Genomic DNA, 7,118 nt, shown 5'->3' with positions numbered 1-7,118 from the left:
AAACACAAGTCTCTGTGGGCTTAAGGACTGTTCCAGCTGCAGAAATGCAGTGGGTTTAGATAATTGCCGTAAAATTAAAACCAACAAAAGTTCCATAACACTTCCATGCAGTATCTTCTATATTGGAAATAAAGGTCAGTTCTGGAGAGCTTAGATTAAACTGTGGACATTAATATTTCTAAATCCAGTAAATCTTTACAAACAGTCATTATAATCAACCAATGCCCAATAAAGACTGCAAATCATACATGAATTCCTTTTTTTTTTTTTTAAATTTCAGCATCACTTAATAAAAAAACCCAAAAAAACAACTACCTCTCAGCACATCTGTTGATATATTATAAGTTTGATATTTATCAAATTTTGGAAAAGTACTTGCCTCTGATTACTCCATTTTCATTATATACATATTCATACATATAATTATAGCAATTCAAATGCAGTGTTAAACACGAGACAGGTTTCAATTAAAAATACAAGCACTGTGGGGTTTCTGGTTTTTATTTCTATTGCCTATTTTTAGGTATTTATATTTAGGTATTTATTTCTAGATATCTTTTTACTGAATTGTTATTGCATATTCAGTATTATTTTCCCCCAATTCTGTATATACATCAATCTTCTGTGTCTGACTAGAGGAAAAAAGTTACTTTTTTTTCTTTTTGGTCTATCTGTTTGTAAAGGTTTATCTTTTTTCCCCTTTTTTTCTGAAACCGTATAATCTTCTATAACATTAATTATCTTAAGGAGCAATCTTTATTCTCTGTTTGTTTTGGTTAAGGTAGCTTTCATTTAGGTATTGATACTGTGTCCTGCAGTAATGTTCTTGAGTGTATTTGGCACAAATTAGCACGCTCCTTCCCAGTAGTTCACAAATACCTTGTTCCTTAAGTATCCCAGTGAATCATGATAAATATATGGATTAAACCGCCAAATATTTCAACAGCACATACTTGCATTCTGGTTAGTTTGGTTTGTTTTCATCAAAGTGGAAATGAAGAACTGCAATTGTGCTGTGTACACACAAAAATATAGCAAAACTCCTAATAGAATATATCTGCTTTTGAAATGTGGAGTTCCAGCCTTCTCATTCCCTCAATAATGACTGTGTGCAGAGAGCTCTTCCCGCTGAACTCGCGTGAGTTGACTCAGGCTTTCTTGGCAGTCTCTCTGCAGAGGACTGGCACTCGGCTTGCTGACTGAGCCCTGCAGATCGCCCAGGGGCGTTTCTGCATCGCTTCAGCTGCGGCTGTGATCAGCTTTTTAAAGCTCTCCTTGAAGACGGGCTGTAGCGCTTTGAAAGGCAAACAATTCTGCTAACAACACCCACCTCCGAAACTCGCAGCAGATGATGATTTGTCTAGAGGACAAAAGGAGAAGTATTACAGACAAGTTCTAGGTGTACACTGAAGTAATTACTTGCAGGTCAGTGAAAACTCCTCTAAGGTGAGTTTGTTGTCAATTGTATGTGTCTTTAGGCACATTCATGCCATGGCGGAATGAAGAGCACAGCCTCAGCTGTTCTTTCTGATGAGAAATTTAGCTAGCAACACAGAAAAGTGATGGAATTTGGAAAAATATCTGTAAATATCTATGGTCAGCACTATGGGCAAATGACAGGGCTTGAGTTGGTAAGTGGGACTCTTTTGTCCACAAAAGGTAGTTCACTGGTCATCTCATAGGAAATCTGAAATTCTTTTGAAATGGCTGCTTAAAATGCCAATTTAATTTTTTGCCTTTACTTTTTAAAAAAAAGTTTTACATTTTGTATAATCCTGTCAAAGCCATTTAAAATTCTCATTTTATGATATTATCTCAATTTCATTGAAGTATGTGTTAATGAATAACACAGTAATGTCCTGGTATGGATAATTCAAAATTTCTGACAGGCTTTACTGTATAATAATGCTTCAGATTTTCTACAGTCCCGGATTACCAGTCACAGTACAGATGATTATACATGAGAAAAGTTATTGCTAGCTAAACAAATTAGCTTTATCTTTTAAATTACTAAATTACTAGAGTACCCTTAGGCATGACTAGCCCTGAGTTTTGATTTCTAAATTCAGTGTTGGTTAGAATCATGTCAAACTGAAGTTAACCACAATTCAAGTAGGCAATCCTTAAACTTGGTCCAAGTGTAATATTAGTTTAGTTGCTGCTAATGCAGTTGCATATCTGAGATAATGCAGTTTAATAGTTGCTCTTTCTTACAGTCAGTTCTACTGTAGGAAATCTATGTTGTGATCTGAAAACCAGATTCAACTCTGTGCATTCCTGCTCTTTTCAGGCCAGAATGATTCACAAACGTACACCTTCCATGAAAAGGAAATATTGCATTTTTTCCCCTCTTTGAAATCCAGTTCCCTTACAATCTATTTGAAAATCAGGACTTCCTTCTCTTGCTGGTCACTCCCCTGTCCAACCCACCCTAAGTGGGACTGTCATTTGTTCCAGACTCCTGCCTGCAGTGGTGACCACACACAGGTGATAGCTCTCTTCTGCCTTCCCTTGAGCCATGCCAAACATCTTCCCTCACTACACAGGATGAGGATGAGAACCTGCTGGAGTCACAGAGAATTTGGATGGGGAAATTTGGAGGAAAGAGGTTGGAGAGGAAAGCCCAGGTGTAAGTAATAGGTGAGAAGGGGATTAACTGAATGGGTAAGGAAGATTCAAACTAGGTGGAAGCACAAAGACCAGCAACAGAAAGGCAATGCAAAAAAAAGCAGTTTTTAGGGGTGAAATACAACTGGAGCTGTACCTACCATAGAAGTTTATTTTCCTGAAGCTAGAATAGAACTGAAGATTGTGAGGTTTTTCCATGTCTGTTGTTAGCAAATTTCTGGGAGGCTCAGTGATTGTCCTGTGGAGCTCTGGTTTTATCTGTGTTATTGAAAGTATGAGATATCATGGCTGTAGAAAACTGCAGGAGAAAACTGTGAGGGACACAAAGATTTCAGCACTACTTATTGTCTGGGTATATATTGTGCTGTCATCCCAGGCATTTTATAATCCTATAAACACTTCAGTTCCCAAGAAAGTACTATTCTCCTTTAAAACAATGTCTCAGTTTGTCATAAAGTGCCTGAACTTGTTATTCTGTGTAGTATGTTTTTTGTCACAGTGTTACCAAGTTTCCCTTTTGAGAGGAGGAAAACAAAATAAAACTTATTCCGGGAGATGGGAGCCATCTGCGCCTGTTCCAAAGAACACCAAGGGGATTTCACCACTTGCTAGTTTTTTAATCAATGACAGATTGTGCTAAGTCAGGCACCCAGTAATTTAAGAAATGCCAGTTTCTGATTCATAGAGCTTTCTGAAAATTGACTGAGGGAATATCTGGTGGCCCATATTATTTTTGAAAACAAGTTCAGTGTATCTTTCTAAAGCAAACCATATGGATGTTTTAGCTGATCAGATACAAATAAAAAAATAAACATTTGAGCAGCACATTTTAAAGGCAATGTGCACCAATTAATATTGAAATAATTATGGCTAATTACTAGACCTGAACAGGAATGGAATTTGATTTTGGAGAAGAAAATAATGTTTTGTGCAGCTTTCTAAAACTGAATAAAACAATGCATTTTACAGAATATAAGCAGTTAAAATAATTTACTCTTAGTAAGTGCTTTTTATCTCTTGGCCCCACAGTTTGTAACTAAATGTTTGCATCTCTGTCTTGTGGTTGCGTATTTTGGAGAATAAAAGGACAAAGCAATTGCTTAGCATCAAATAGCACAGCTCAGAGCAACCTCCTGATTTTGTGACTTAAATCTGACATAAAGTATGCCATTTTCTGTCTGATTAAACTCATCATAATTAGGTTCATAAAAGGAATGATTAGTGAATAAAGAGAGAGATTCCAGCTGATGAGAGAGGAAGCCAAAATTTCATACCAAAGAAATTTTGATGCAAATTCTGATGTTTTCATACCTTTTTTTCCCCCCATCTGTTCTTGTTGCTTATATCTGTCCTTCCCACATGTGGCTGTAATAAGAATTACTTTGGCCCTCCTCTTAGAAAGATTATTTTTTCAGTGATATATATGAATGATTTGGTGTGAAAAGATGTACTAGAATTACCACAAGAAGGTATTTTCCTGCTAAATATTTTTTGTTCTGTATCATAGAGAGGTCAAGTCATTATACATTTAAATTAGATTTCTTTCTGCAGTTAAATCACCTTTCAGTTTTCCAGGTTAAATTTCTCCTAGGTAATAAACTTTAGTTGTTATTGCCACATTGTTTTAGCTCCTGTAGCTGTCTTCTTCCTACATGTTGAATCTTCCAGCAGAAACCCTGAGCTCCTTTGATTTTCCTTTGCTAGGCTCCTTTTGAGCAAGCTCTCTGTCCTCTCCACCTGTAATACGCTCATTATTTCTGGTAATGCCAGCAGCCTTCCAATTCACTTGTTTCAGTCCGAGTTCAAATTGAACATGGATTACCATAATTGTGGTAGTACACTTAATCACTGCACTTATTCAAGATGCTGCAGCTGTGTTTGCTTTCCCTGAAGATTCCAATTGTTCTGTACAATTCCAGCAAGAAAACATCTTTTCAGATTCAACCAGTTTTGATATTAGTTAGGGAACTTCTAATGGGAATTTTAGGCTACAGAAGGATGTAGTATTTGGAGTTTCTTAAGGCTGTTTTGAGATTCTTGCTTACAGATATATTTGAAAACAATTGAAAGCCACTGCTACATCTCAAACACATGCAGTGTTTGGTTTCCAGTATTGAAGCTGATTTTTTCAATAGAAGATTCCTAAAAGTTCTACTACCAAAGTACAAATTAGAAAACAAGCTTTCATATGCTAAGTGAATGTTCAGATGCAAGTGAAAGCCAAGTGAAATCCTCTCCTTTTCATACATCATGACCTTTTATAAATATTATATAAGCTCAAACCTTAAGCTCCACCTGTAGAAATTCATTTTGCAGTGAGGTGGCATAACTATAATTAAGGACAGAAATGACTCTGCAATTTGTAATCCAGTTCAGGTCCTCAGTGGGTATGAATTATCAGACCTTTTGAACTTAATTGGAGCTGTTCTTATTTATTCTTGGTACCTGACACACAGTTCATAAGCCTGCCAATACTTGTGGAGGGAAAAGAAAACTTGGCTCACTTTCTCCTGGGCTCTTAAGCCTAATGCAATTTAAAAATATTTCGTTTTCTATTCAAGTAAAGAAATGAGGCTTGAAATACAAAGCAGAGAGAGGAACAGCTGAGTTGGAAGATGACATTTAAACAAGATCATTTGTTCTAGTGGTTTTGTATTTGTAAATGATCATGTATTATTATCTAAAGTAGATGGCTAAAGTTCTGATTGTAGGATAAATTGTGCACTGCTATTGTCAGAGGAATTATCTGCTAACAAGAAGCTGCAACATAGAATATCACCCACTGCTGCTGTCTGAAATAGCTGCCATTTGCATCTTTCCTTTTTCTATTTTTTGTAACTACTGGTTTCACTGTCTTTCAGTGAAAAAGAAAATTTTGTCTTACTGTTTTAGCACAGCTGCATTTCACAAGGTGCAGGCAATCTTACACCTTAGTTATGCTATATATTTGAAAGAGTATATGCTGCAAAGAGATTATCAAAATTGATTATCAATAAGATAAAAATATTATTATTATATTATATATAATGGTGCTGTATATAATATGTTTTTATATAATATTATATAATATTAATATTATTATGATCAAAATAGATTTGTGACTCTATAGAAAAAATTCAAAGATGAAAGTTGCTGGATGATAGCAGTTTGTAACAACCTGTGTTATAAAACCAGAGCCACTCTGTGATAATTTGATACCAGGTCATCCTTTCTTCCCTGTGAGCAGGTCTCACTCCTTAGGTTTCCATTCAGGTGATATGGGGTCCTTAATGCCCATGCTGCCTCCTTCCTCCTAGGTCCCCATGAGCCTGAATCCTTTGCTCCTGGGTGGCAGCAGGAACCATCTGTAAGAGCCAGAGGTTGGGGTGTTTTTTGTGACCTGTGTTCCCTACATAGACACTCACAGTAGATGCTCTGCTTGCCCTGGCCTTTGCATGCTTCTGCTGAATCCTTTACAAAAGTTTATTATGCTCATTTTAGGGTGCATTATTTTTTCTGAGATTGTAACAGTCCTTGTTGAACAATAAAAACAGTTTAATGTAATTTTGATTTTTATCTTAGGATACTTGGTAATATTATGAGTAAAAATATCTATTATCTACTATTTCAGCAATCTGTATGGAAGAGCGAAATCAGAGTGTGACCTTAGGTCCAATTGTAGCTAAAGAACAGGCTATAAAGGTAGAGCAAATCCATCTTGGAATGACTGCAGTCTCTGATACCTGATTGTGCATGAAAGGATGATTTATCTTCTGCTGTTAAAAGAGAGTACACTGGGAAGCCCTATATAAAAAGTCAATGGCAGCAAAAAGCAGGGACATAAGGGAAGCGGGAATAGCTGCTCAATTCCTAGCAGTGTCATGTGTTTGATGTAACTGCCTGGCTTGGAAGAGCGGGATTATCATGAAGAGGTTATATATAAAAGAGGTAGATAATATTCCGTTAGCTTTAAAAGAAAATGGAACAATTAGATTGCAAACCATGTTTCCAAATTATTACCCACAAGTAACAAGTCACAGACAAATGCTCATGCAAGTCCACCTCAACCCCTCAGCTGTGGCAGCTGTCCACAGACACGCTCATAGCTCTCAGGAAATGGGGATGCAAACACACCTCTACTTAAAAAGATAATGAGGGGAAAAAAATACGAGGAGGGTATAAAAATAGAAACTTTGGGGGAATAATTAGCCAGAAAGATATCTATGATAAAGACAAATGTGATGCTAGAATGGATAAAGTTGGGCATTTCTAGGCATGTGGGTGCTTTGTTATAAAGGGTCAACATTAAAAAGAAAGAGCTTGAGAATAATAATGGCATTTAAAAAAAAGTACAGTACCTGGTAACAACTTAACTTCAGCCTGCAGATGAAAAATCCAGTATGTGAGAATCTCCTTGCATCTTGCTGGAAAAGTAATCAAAATGTTGATGTTTCCTTGGGATTTTGATTCTATTCTTTCTGTACTGGGTGTTAAACCTAGAGAGCAGAAAC

General features: G+C 36.4%; 1 long non-coding RNA gene across 2 annotated transcripts in view; it reads left to right on the top strand.

The window, feature by feature from the left end:
- The first annotated feature begins 1,077 nt into the window (after positions 1-1,077).
- LOC134423019 (uncharacterized) overlaps positions 1,078-7,118 on the top strand; it is a 70,263-nt gene continuing 64,222 nt past the window's right edge. The window contains exon 1 of one of the 2 annotated variants that reach the window (XR_010028987.1): positions 1,078-1,425. This is a non-coding gene — a long non-coding RNA (uncharacterized LOC134423019). Of the gene's footprint in view, positions 1,426-2,480; positions 2,641-7,118 lie in introns of those variants that run through there. The other variant, XR_010028986.1, reaches the window with a different exon arrangement.

The sequence above is a fragment of the Melospiza melodia genome, chromosome 11 (genome assembly GCF_035770615.1).
Source record: "Melospiza melodia melodia isolate bMelMel2 chromosome 11, bMelMel2.pri, whole genome shotgun sequence".
NCBI classification, from domain to species: Eukaryota; Metazoa; Chordata; class Aves; order Passeriformes; family Passerellidae; genus Melospiza; species Melospiza melodia.
Note: the sequence above shows the minus strand (reverse complement) of the source record. Positions and strands in the feature narration are given on the sequence as shown.